Source organism: Melanerpes formicivorus, unplaced genomic scaffold (assembly GCF_026170545.1).
Source record: "Melanerpes formicivorus ecotype bairdi unplaced genomic scaffold, bMelFor1.0.p_v2 SCAF_12, whole genome shotgun sequence".
NCBI classification, from domain to species: Eukaryota; Metazoa; Chordata; class Aves; order Piciformes; family Picidae; genus Melanerpes; species Melanerpes formicivorus.
In genome coordinates, this window is record NW_027142364.1 from 286,670 (window position 1) to 299,056 (window position 12,387).

Sequence of the window (12,387 nt, forward strand, 5' to 3'; positions counted from 1 at the left end):
TTTGCCATTGGAATGCTTCCAGAGGAGCCAAGCAGATGGTGCTTTTCCATACCACTGCTCAGATGAGGAGTGCTGAGCACCTTCAAACAACATTCCAAGCCCTGCCCCTGCTCCCAGGTGGGCCTGTGCCAGCAAGTCAGGTGAGGTGAGTGCCAAGGGGAAAGGAAATGTCAACAACAACAGCTTCAGAAGGGAGCAGATGGGGAAAGAGAGGCCCTGAGAATGGAGCTGCTCAGTCAGGTGTGCCAGCTCTGCCAGGCCAAGCAGCCTGCTGCCAGAGTCCACTTCCCATCAGAGAATGGCAGGCACACAGAGAGCAGAGATTCAGGGAACTGGTTGGGTCAGAAGAGAGTTTCAGCCCCAGCTGAAAGGTTTCAAGCATCTGCTCCCCACAGCCAGGGGAGACAAAGAGGGGGGGAGCTTGAAGAGGCCTTCTTGGTGCTTCTGCTTTTGGCCACGCCTGCTGCCAGCTCTTCCTACAGCCTTGGGGTGAGCACCTAACAGGGCTGGGATCCAGCAGCACTCCACTGGCCCAGCTCTGAGTCACACAAAGCCTCTGAGACAGCTGAGGAGAGTTTCTACCACCTACAGCACAGCCAGCAGGACCAGGGAGGGGATTCTGCCCCTCTGCTCCACTCTGCTGAGATCACAGCTGGAGCTCTGGGTCCAGCTCTGGAGCCTCTGTGCCAGGAAGGCTCTGGAGGTGCTGGAAGGTGTCCAGAGAAGGGCCAGGAGGAGGAGCAGAGGGCTGGAGCTGCTCTGCTGTGAGCACAGACTGAGGGAGTTGGGGTTGTGCAGGCTGGAGAAGAGAAGGCTCCCAGAAGACCTTGTTGTGGCCTTCCAGGATCTGCAGGGGGCTCCAAGAAAGCTGGGGAGGGACTTTGGAAGGTGTCAGGGAGGGATAGGACTGGGGGGGATGGAGCAAAACTAGAAGTGGGGAGATTGAGATTGGCTGTGAGGACGAAGTTGTTCCCCATGAGGGTGGTGAGAGCCTGGCACAGGTTGCCCAGGGAGGTGGTGGAAGCCTCCTGCCTGGAGGTGTTTGCAGCCAGGCTGGATGTGGCTGTGAGCAACCTGCTGTGGTGTGAGGTGTCCCTGCCCATGGCAGGGGGGTTGGGACTGGCTGAGCCTTGAGGTCCCTTCCAAGCCTGGCAGTTGTGTGATTCTACAGTCCACACCTAGAGCCATCCCTTCTGCACAGAATTGGCTTGGCTGGAAAAGACCTCCCAGATCCTCCAGTCCAACCTTCAAGCCAAGAGCACTGGGACCATTAAACCATGGCCACATGAAGCCCTCCAGGGCTGGGGCCTCCACCACCTCCCTGGGCAGCCTCTGCCAGTCCCTGACCTCTCTTGGGGGAACAAAACTCTTGCTCACATCCACTCCTGCTTCTCTTCTCTCCTTTCCAAGCTGCATCCATGAAGAGCTGGGTCCATTCTCTGTGGTTTCTTCCAGCCTGCCTCCACACTCAGCCTGGCCACTTCAGCGGTGTGATTGGTTTTAAGCTAATGAAGTGCTCGCTGTGTTTACAGCAGGGTGAAACCAGGCACTGGCTGTTCACTAAAGAAAGGGAAGAGAGAGGAGGGAGGGACCCAAGTGCCTCCTGGACTCGGGCAGCCTGGCCTGCAGTGACACCTGCTGGCCTCCATCCCTCCTTGGTCCCCCTGGAAACGGCCACAGGCCACAGGCCAGGTTGTTTAGGTTGGACACGAGGAAGTTTCTCCATGGAAAGGGTTGTCAAGGCCAGGAGCAGGCTGCACCACTGTCCAGCTTCATGCTGCAGCCTTAGGAGGAGCCTGGGACCCTCCTCTGCTGGGGACTGAGATGATCAGAAAGTGACCAACTGAAGTAATTCCTGTTCCTCCCTTGTGCCCTGTTGCTACTCCATAGAGACAGGAACCTTAGACCCCTCTGCTCTGTCCTGGTGAGGCCACAGCTGCAGTCCTGGGGACAGCTCTGGGCTGCCCAGCTCAAGAGAGACAGAGACCTGCTGGAGAGAGTCCAGGGGAGGCTGCAGAGCTGCTGAGGGGCCTGGAGCAGCTCTGTGAGGAGCAAAGGCTGAGAGCCCTGGGGCTGAGAGCCTGCAGAAGAGCAGCCCCAGAGGGGAGCTGAAGGCTGGGGGGCAAGAGGCTTGGGGGGCAAGAGGCTGGGGCCAGGCTCTGCTCAGTGGTGCCCAGGGACAGGCCAAGGGGCACAAAGTGGCAGCCAGGAGGTTCCATGTGAGCAGGAGGAGAAAGTTGTTTGGTGTGAGGGTGCTGGAGGCCTGGAGCAGGCTGCCCAGAGAGGTTGTGGAGTCTCCTGGTGTGGAGAGCTTCCAGCCCCCCCTGGGCACTGTGCTGCTGGGCAAGCTGCTGTGGGTGCCCTGCTGGAGCAGGGGCTTGGGCTGCTCCAGAGCTCCCTTCCAATCTCCACCACTCTGTGACTGTGTGAAAGGGGAGGATCAGGACTGCTGCACAAACAGGACTACAGGAAAGAGAGCTCTAGTTCACAATGAACCTTCCTAACCTGCTCACCTGGCAAGCATCACACAGCCACCCATGGACCTGGCACTGGGCAGAGAGAGAGGCTTGGGGGCATCAAGCTGATGAAAGCATCCAGCCAGCCTGGAAGCTGAGTGAGACACCTGAGTTAAGGCACCAAAGTGATCCCACCCTGGTCTGCTTTGCAGGCATTCTGTGGCGCTGCTGCACCCTCTGGTGGAGGTCTCTCAGAGCAGTGGAAACCATGTGGAGTGTGGAGACCCTCAGGCTGGGCTCTCCCTGGACACGCAGAACACAAACTGATGGATGTGACATTGTGGAGCTGCAGAAGGGTTTGGAATGCTCATTCTGAACCAGCTCCCCCAGCCCCCACACCACACAGCTGGGGTCAGAGTGGCTGAGAGCAGCCAGGCAGAGAGGGACCTGGGGGTAGGGATTGATAGCAGCCTGAACAGGAGCCTGCAGTGTGCCCAGGGGGCCAAGAAGGCCAAGGGCATCCTGGCCTGCATCAGGAACAGTGTGGCCAGCAGGAGCAGGGAGGTCATTCTGCCCCTGTACTCTGCATTGGTTAGGCCACACCTCGAGTACTGTGTCCAGTTCTGGGCTCCTCAGGTTAGGAAGGATGTTGAGATGCTGGAAGGTGTCCAGAGAAGGGCAACAAAGCTGGGGAGGGGTCTGGAGCACAGCCCTGTGAGGAGAGGCTGAGGGAGCTGGGGTTGCTTAGCCTGGAGAAGAGGAGGCTCAGGGGAGACCTTCTTGCTCTCTCCAACTCCCTGAAGGGAGGTTGTAGCCAGGTGGGGGTTGGTCTCTTCTCCCAAGCAGCCAGCACCAGAACAAGAGAACACAGTCTCAAGTTGTGCCAGGGGAGGTTTGGGCTGGAGATGAGGAAGAAGTTCTCCATAGAGAGAGAGATTGGCCTTGGGGATGTGCTGCCCAGGGAGGTGGTGGATGCCTCCCTCCCTGGGGGTGTTCAAGCCCAGGTTGGCCAGGAGAAACTTCATCAAGGTCCCTTCAAGCCAAACCACTGCATGAATCTCTGCCTCCTTGAGTCCAAGCAGGTTGCTCAGGTTGCTGTCTCCCACCTAACGTGATCTTCAAGCAGGGGAAGTGGTAGCCCTCCTCTGGATCACTGATGAGGACACTAGAGAGTACTGAGGCCTGGGGAACACTCCTTGAGCCTGGCTACAGCCTGGAGCTGAGGGCATTCCCCACCACCCTTGGGGCCCAGGCAGGTTTTAAGGCAGTGAGGCTCCCACCCAGCCCAGCCAGGGGGATGAGTTCAGTTGTTTTCCATTCTGTTTGCCTTGCTGCTGCCTCCAGAAAGTGTGGTCAGCTCCACACTGCCTCTGGGATGAGTGCTGAGCAAGCCAGCCCAGGAGAAGCTGCTCAGCAATGACTTCATTCATCTGGCCTGCAGGCAGAGCACAGCAAGCAGCCCTGTGGAAAAGCTAAAGGAGGAAAGTGGAACAGATGAGAGCATCTGAAGAGACCAAAAACTGGGTCACATCTGCCACCCTGAGCTCCCTTCAGGCACAGCTTCACAGCAAGGCAGCAGACTCCAGCTCTCAGGCAGCCAAGGGGAGCACAGCAAAGCATCCCTGCAGCAGCTCAGAAGAGAGCAGCTCAGGGATGTGCTCTGCTGGGTTCACCTCCATGCTGCTGCATGCATGAGGTGGGGGAGAGGTGGGGAAGGCTCCTGGGGGTCTGGAGCTGCCATTATCTTTCTTGACAAACCCTCAAAGGAGGTTGGAGCCAGGTGGGAGCTGTAACAAGTGACAGGAGAGAGGAAGCAGCCTCACAGAACTGCCAGGGCTGGAAGGGACCTCAAGACTTAGCCAGTCCCAACCCCCCTGCCATGGGCAGGGACACCTCACACCACAGCAGGTTGCTCACAGCCACAGCCAGCCTGGCTGCAAACACCTCCAGGCAGGAGGCTTCCACCACCTCCCTGGGCAACCTGTGCCAGGCTCTCACCACCCTCATGGCCAACAACTTCTTCCTCACAGCCAATCTCAATCTCCCCACTTCTAGTTTTGCTCCATCCCCCCCAGTCCTATCCCTCCCTGACACCCTCAGAAGTCCCTCCCCAGCTTTCTTGCAGCCCCCTGCAGATCCTGGAAGGCCACAAGGAGGTCTCCCTGGAGCCTTCTCCTCTCCAGACTGCACAACCCCAACTCCCTCAGTCTGTCCTCACAGCAGAGCAGCTCCAGCCCTCTGCTCCTCCTCCTGGCCCTTCTCTGGACACCTTCCAGCACCTCCAGAGCCTTCCTGGCACAGAGGCTCCAGAACTGGACCCAGAGCTCCAGCAATCCACACAGTAATCATAGAATCACATCCTCCTGTTCACTAAGGGAGGTTTGGGTTGGACATGAGGAACAATTTCTGCCCCAAAAGGGTTGTGAAGGCCTGGCCCAGGCCGCCCAGGGCAGTGGTGGAGTCTCCATCCCTGGAGGGGTTTCAGAGCCCTGGAGATGTGGTGCTGAGGGCCCTGGGTTGGTGCTGAGCTGGCAGTGCTCAAAGGTCTCTTCTAACCAAGGGGATTCTGTCATTCTGTGATGACTGCAACAATCTTCCCTGTTTCTAACCCAGAGGAAGATGACAGAATCCCAGGGTGGTAGAGGTTGGAAGGGACCTCTGGAGAGGCTCAGGGTGAGGAGAAAATTCTTCCCAGCAAGAGAGATTGGCCCTGGGAATGTGCTGCCCAGGGAGGTGGTGGAGTCCCCATCCCTGGGGGGTTCAGGAAAGGCTTGGATGTGGCACTTGGAACCATGGTGGGGTTGGCAGGAGGTGCTGGGTGGTAGGTCATAGGTCGAACTGGATGATCTCTGAGGTTGATTCTATGGCTCTGTGATCAAGTCCAACCCCCTGCCAGCACAGGCTCACCTACAGCAGGCCACACAGCAACACACTCAGGTGGGTCTGGAAGCTCTCCAGAGATGGAGACTGCACCACCTCCCTGGGCAGCCTGTTCCAGGCCTCCAGCAGCACTCTGAGCTGGGTTAGGAACTGGCTGGAGGCTGAGCCCAGAGAGTGGTGGTGAATGGTGCCACAGCCAGCTGGCAGCCAGGCACCAGTGGTGTGCCCCAGGGATCAGTGCTGGGCCCTGTGCTCTTTAACATCTTCATTGATGATCTGGATGAGGGCATTTAGTCCATCATCAGTACATTTGGGGATGACACCAAGCTGGGGGCAGGAGTTGATCTGCTGGAGGGCAGAGAGGCTCTGCAGAGGGACCTGGACAGGCTGGACAGATGGGCAGAGGCCAAGGGCAGGAGATTGAACACATCCAAGTGCCAGGTGCTGCACATTGGCCACAGCAACCCCAGGCAGAGCTACAGGCTGGGGTCAGAGTGGCTGAGAGCAGCCAGGCAGAGAGGGACCTGGGGGTGCTGGTCGATGGTAGGCTGAACATGAGCCTGCAGTGTGCCCAGGCAGCCAGGAGGGCCAAGGGCATCCTGGCCTGCATCAGGAAGAGTGTGGCCAGCAGGAGCAGGGAGGTCATTCTGCCCCTGTACACTGCACTGGTTAGGCCACACCTTGAGTCCTGTGTCCAGTTCTGGGCCCCTCAGTTTAGGAAGGAGGTTGACTTGCTGGAAGGTGTCCAGAGAAGGGCAACAAAGCTGGGGAGGGGTCTGGAGCACAGCCCTGTGAGGAGAGGCTGAGGGAGCTGGGGTTGCTTAGCCTGGAGAGGAGGAGACTCAGGGGTGACCTTATTGCTCTCTAACAACTCCCTGAAGGGAGGTTGTAGCCAGGTGGGGGTTGGTCTCTTCTCCCATGCAAGCAGCACCAGAACAAGAAGACACAGTCTCAGACTGTGCCAGGGGAGGTTTAGGCTGGATGTTAGGAAGAAGTTCTACACAGAGAGACTGACTGCCCATTGGAATGGGCTGCCTGGGGAGGTGGTGGAGTCACCATCACTGGAGGTGTTCAGGAGGAGACTTGATGGGGTGCTTGGTGCCATGGGTTAGTTGGTTGGTTGGGTTTGATGTGATGATCTTGAAGGTCTCTTCCAACCTGGTTTATTCTATTCTAACCCAACCATTCTCCTCTCCTCCCAGAGGCACAGCTCATTCCTCAAGCCTTCCTCTCCAAGCTGTGTCTGACAGCACCCCTGCCTCAGCCAGTGCCATCCCTCCCCAGCCTGCTCCTCCAGCTGGCTTTCTGGGGCTACCTTCTAAACCACAGCCAGAAACCACTGGGCTGAACAAAGGAAACAGAACCCAGCCAGGTGAGATCTCCAGTTTTAAGCCCCAGAGTGCTCCCAAACAAAGCAGCACACAGAGGAACTGGAAAGCCTCTCCTGCAGGCTGCTCAGGTTGTGTTTACTCAAGGCAGGTTTGGCTTTTGTGCCTCAGCAAGCCCCACTCAGCTGACCCAGCCCTCAGCACTTTAATCCCCTGCTGCAGGAGAGGGTTCAACACAGCCAAGCCAACAGAGGGCTCTGAGCAGCTGGGAACAAAGAGAGGCTTTGAGTCTCAGCTGCAGCCAAGCTCCTGCTCTCTGCTCTGCTTTCATTCTCCACACAGCTCAGCTCCCAGCACTGAGGCAGCAAAGCTGGGATTCAGATCTCACCTGCATGGGAAAACTCAAAGCAGTGTTCAAAGCCATGGAATTCACTTCCCAGCTGAGTGCTGGGGAGCAGAGGGGAGGGGATGGAAAAGGCAACATGGAAAGCAACCTGGGCAGGTCTCCTCTAGCCAGGGTGAGAGTGCAGAGCTCCCTCCAGCATTGCCAGGCACAGCTCAAGGGGAAGGCTTCCTCCTGAACCTTACTCCTGCAATGAGCAATGTGTCCTTGAGGCCAAGAAAGCAAATGACCTCCTGGGGGGCATGGCAGAGTGTGGCCAGCAGGCCCAGGGAGGGTCTACTCCCTCCCTACTCTGCCATAAGGAGGCCACAGCCGCAGTCCTGGGGACAGCTCTGGGCTCCCCAGCTCAAGAGAGACAGAGAACTGCTGGAGAGAGCCCAGGGGAGGCTGCAGAGCTGCTGGAGGGCCTGGAGCAGCTCTGTGAGGAGCAAAGGCTGAGAGCCGGCAGAAGAGCAGCCCCAGAGGGGAGCTGAGCAATGCTCAGCAAGAGACAAAGGAGCTGTGGGATGACCTCCAGAGGTCCCTTCCAACTCCTCTACCCTGGGATTGTGTGATACTGATCACAGCCCTGCAAAAGGACACACTGCTGAGGGTGCTTAGGAATCCCTCTGAGGGACACCTGAGGACAGCAGCCACCAAAAGCACTACTGAGCACCAGCTGCTGACAGCAGCTGCACAGCACTGCACTTCCCTTTCAGCAAGAAGAGTCTGCTAAGCAGCAAAGTGATTCTAATCACCTGCCTTAGAGACTCTGCCTTCCAGTCCCCAACTCCCTCAGTCTGTCCTCACAGCAGAGCAGCTCCAGCCCTCTGCTCCTCCTCGTGGCCCTTCTCTGGACACCTTCCAGCACCTCCAGATCCTTCCTGGCACAGAGGCTCCAGAACTGGCCCCAGAGCTCCAGCTGTGGTCTCAGCAGAGTGGAGCAGAGGGGCAGAATCCCCTCCCTGGCCCTGCTGGCCACACTTCTCTTGCTGCAGCCCAGACTCTGCTTGGCTCTCTGGGCTGCCAGTGCTCACTGCTGGCTCCTGTTGAGCTTCTCCTCCCCCAGCACCCCCAGGTCCTTTTCTCCAGGGCTGCTCTCAAGCCAGTCCCTGCCCAGCCTGTATCAATGCCTGGGATTGCCCTGAGCCAGCTGCAGGACCTTGCCCTTGGTCTGGTTGAACCTCATGAGGTTGTCATGGGCTCAGCTCTGCAGCCTGCCCAGCTCCCTCTGGATGGATCCCTTCCCTCCAGCCTGCCCAGCTCCCTCTGGATGGATCCCTTCCCTCCAGCCTGCCCAGCTCCCTCTGGATGGATCCCTTTCCTCCAGCCTGCCCAGCTCCCTCTGGATGGATCCCTTCCCTCCAGCTGTCAGCAGCACCACACAGCTTGGTGCCATCAGCAAACCTGCTGAGGGAGCCTCATTGCCACTGTCCATGGCAGCAGCAAAGATGTTAACCAGGCCTGGTCCCAGTGCTGACCCCTGAGGGACTCCCCTTGGCCATGGACCACTGCCAGCCACCCTTTGGGTGCAGCCCTCACTCAAGCCAGTTGTGTACCCACTGAGTGGTGCTTCCATGGAACCCATCCTGCCCCAGCCTGGGGCCCAGGAGCAGCAAAGACACAACCTGTGCCCTTCCAGAGCATTGCCCACCACTGCTGTGCTTTAGACAGGAACTGGGGAAGGGTTGCAGAGGCAACAGCACTCAGGTTCCTGGTGCCAGGAGAGGTTGGCTCTGCCCTTGTTCCTCTGGCTCTGGCTCCTCATGCTGCCCATGGCTTCTGAGCAGGACTCAGCCAAGGTGCTGCCAGCACAATGGAGGCTGCAGCACTCAAGCAGGACCCTGAGTTGTTTTGACAGAAATCAGGGGCCCAAGTTACTTCTAGGGCAGCAGGGCTGAGGAAACCCAAGTGAGTCTGCAGCCCCAGTGAGTGTTTGCTGTGGGCAATGCTCTGCCTGCAGCCACAGCTGGCCAGGGCCAGGGCTGGCAGAAAAGCAAAGGCTTCAGTTGCTTTCTCAGGGCCATCTTTCAGCATGCCACTGCCTGGAGCAGCTGCTGTCCATCATCCTTACAGGCTGCTGCCCCACAGTGCCAGCAGCCTGCCCAGGGAAGCACAGAGCAGGGACAAGCTCAGCTTCATCCCACTGCACCCTCCCACTGCTCAGGGACTGCTGCTGCCTGCTAGGTGCTTTAGGAAGGAGCCAAGACCAACCTCCACTGCTGTTGGGGAGCCACTCTCACCAGGGATCCCCCAAGGCCTTCTAACAGCAAAACACCAGCTCAGACAACACTTCAGGTTGGAAAAGCCCTCTGGGTACAACCATCAGCCCAACCCCAGCATGGCCACCAAACCCTGGCCCCAGCTGCCATGGCCACAGCTGTCTGAACCCCTCCAGGGCTGGGGACTCCACCACCTCCCTGGGCAGCCTCTGCCAGGCCCTGACCACTCTGGCAGCAAAGAAATTGTTCCTCCTCTTCAACCTAACCTCTCCCTGGTGCAGGCTGAGGTCACTTGCCTCTGGCAGAAGAAGTGGCTGCAGTAATTTCAGACCATGCTCATGTAACCCAGAGGGGCAGTACATTGGAAACAGGCAGGAGGAGGTACCCAAGTGTCACATAAATGGCTTTGAGCTGGAGGAGAGAGGTTCAGACTGGAAATGAGGAAGAAAATCTTGAGAGTGAGGGTGGGGAGACCCTGGCACAGGCTGCCCAGGGAGGCTGTGGCTGCCTCCTGCCTGGAGGTACTCAAGGCCAGGCTGGATGAGGCCTTGAGCTACCTGTGCTGGTGGGAGGTGTCCCTGCCCATGGCAGGGGGTTACAGTTAGGTCCCTTCCAGCCCAAAGCATTCTTTGATGCTATGACCTTGAGGTAACAATGTGCTAAAGCATCTCTGATGAGCTCAGTGACATCCACACAGAAAATCAGCTCATCTGAACCCCACACCCCCACAAGCTCCTTGTTACTGTTAAACAAACCTGCTGTGGTTTGGGGGTTAGTTTGGTTTGTTTGGGGCTTTTTCCCCCTTCCATTTTAAGCCACAGAAACAATTAGAAGAGACAGAATCACAGAACTCGCAGGCTTGGAAGGGAGCTCAAGGCTCAGCCAGCTCCAACCCCCCTGCCATGGGCAGGGACACCTCACACCACAGCAGGTTGCTCACAGCCACATCCAGCCTGGCTGCAAACACCTCCAGGCAGGAGGCTTCCACCACCTCCCTGGGCAACCTGTGCCAGGCTCTCACCACCCTCCTGGGGAACAACTTCTTCCTCACAGCCAATCTCCATCTCCCCATTTTGGGTAGCTCACTATCATTACAACCCCATGAGGCCTAGGAGGCATCACCAGCTTGCTCAGCAGCACCAAAAGCATCTCAGCACAATGCTGCAGGTAAGAGCCAGGCAGAGGAAAGCTGCTTGTGCTGCTGAACTGCAGCAAGGATTCATGCACCAGCAGCTGCTGACCAGCCCCAGAGGCCACATCTCCCAGTACCATCACTGGGACCCAGCAGAGGTGTCCCTGCCTGTGGGATGAGGAGCAGGAGGAGGCTGAGGTGGCAGCTGAGAAGCCCCAGGCCTGCCTTTGTGCAGCAGCACAGCTGCCCTTGGTACTCACAGGTGTTTCTGAGCTTCATCTGCTGGGCTGAGGTGTTGCTTCATCCAGCCCAGCTCCAAGGCAAGGGGAAAGGTCTTGCTAGCAGCAGCACAGCTCCCAGCACTGCCTGTAGAGAAGAGGGCATTAGTGACAGCACTGCACACAGGCTGTGCACAAACACCTCCCAGCAGGAAAGGCCACCCTCAGCCTGGGCATCTGCTACAAACTCTAAAGCCTCTACAATCACAGAAGTGTTCAGGTTGGAAGAGACCTTTAAGGCCTTAACCCAGCACTGCCAGGCCACCCCCAAACCACACCTCAGCACCACAGCTTGGAAACCCCTGCAGGGATGGGAGTGACAAACCTCTACCATCACAAACTTCCAGAGCCAGGCTCAGGACCCAGCTTCATCAGGGCAGCAGCTCCACAGCTGCATCACACCAGCAAAACCTTCTTTCCAGGCAGACCCTGGTGGTAGTTCCCAACAGCTCTGCAGGCTCCCACATGCCACAACCCCAGTCTGCAGGAGGAGTGTTAAAAGCCATGCCCCAGGGAGCACTTCCCATGGCTCTCCCAATGGGAAGCATGTGGAGAGACCAGGGAATGCTTCTAGAAGGCAAAACAATGAGGTTGGCTCCACTGGACTTGAAGCCCAGCATGGGGGAGGTTGGAAGGGAGCTCTGGAGCTCCCCCAGCCCAAGCCCCTGCTCCAGCAGGGCACCCACAGCAGCTTGCCCAGCAGCACAGTGCCCAGGGGGGGTTGGAAGCTCTCCACACCAGGAGACTCCACAACCTCTCTGGGCAGCCTGCTCCAGGCCTCCAGCACCCTCACACCAAACAACTTTCTCCTCCTGCTCAGATCCAACCTCCTGGCTGCCACTTTGTGCCCCTTGGCCTGTTCCTGAGCACCACTGAGCAGAGCCTGGCCCCAGCCTCTTGCCCCCAGCCTTCAGCTCCCCTCTGGGGCTGCTCTTCTGCAGGCTCTCAGCCCCAGGGCTCTCAGCCTTTGCTCCTCACAGAGCTGCTCCAGGCCCCTCAGCAGCTCTGCAGCCTCCCCTGGACTCTCTCCAGCAGGTCTCTGTCTCTCTTGAGCTGGGGAGCCCAGAGCTGGCCCCAGGACTGCAGCTGTGGCCCCACCAGGGCAGAGCAGAGGGAGAGAGAACCTCCTGGGCCTGCTGTCACACTCTTCTCGCTGTCCCCCGGGCGCCCTTGACCTTTACCGGCGCCGGGGCCGCACCGCTGCTCCCGGGTGAGCTCCGGCACGCGTGACCCCAGCACAGCACACACCGGCACCGCCAGCCCCACCGGTTCTAGAAGGCACCGGTTCCGGCGGGGCAGGACATTCCCTCAGCCCAACCGTTCCTCAGCCAGCAGCCCCGGGGCGCCCGCAGGCCCCTCCCGCACCTACCTGCCTCAGCCACCGGGCCCGGAGCTCGCTGCCGCCGGGGACCTGCCGGGGCCGGGCTCCGGAGGCAGCCGTACGGCGACGGGAGGCAGCAAGAGCCACGGCGGAGCCGGGGCATCCAGAGCCATCGCGGCCCCAAGGGCTGCCAGCCTCCCGCCAGCTGCTGCCAGCTTCCCGCCGCCGCCCCCCGGAAGTGCTCGGCCGCGGCCCCGCCCCGCCCCGCGCGTCCCTGGCGGCCTGACCCGGAAGCGCTTCCCGCAGCGCTGAGTGTGCCCGGCCCCGCCCCGCGCGTCCCGCGCGTCCCCTGGCGGCCTGACCCGGAAGCGGTTCCCGCAGCGCTGAC

General features: G+C 59.1%; 1 protein-coding gene across 1 annotated transcript in view; it reads right to left on the minus strand.

The window, feature by feature from the left end:
• Positions 1-12,184, minus strand: part of TIPARP (TCDD inducible poly(ADP-ribose) polymerase) — a 44,717-nt gene extending 32,533 nt beyond the window's left edge. Inside the window, exons 1-2 of the mRNA XM_068144858.1 lie at positions 12,048-12,184; positions 10,661-10,766 (exon numbers count right to left, since the gene is read on the minus strand). The gene's annotated coding sequence lies outside the window, so the exon portion shown is untranslated. The remainder of the gene's footprint in view (positions 1-10,660; positions 10,767-12,047) is intronic.
• Positions 12,185-12,387: the final 203 nt, after the last annotated feature.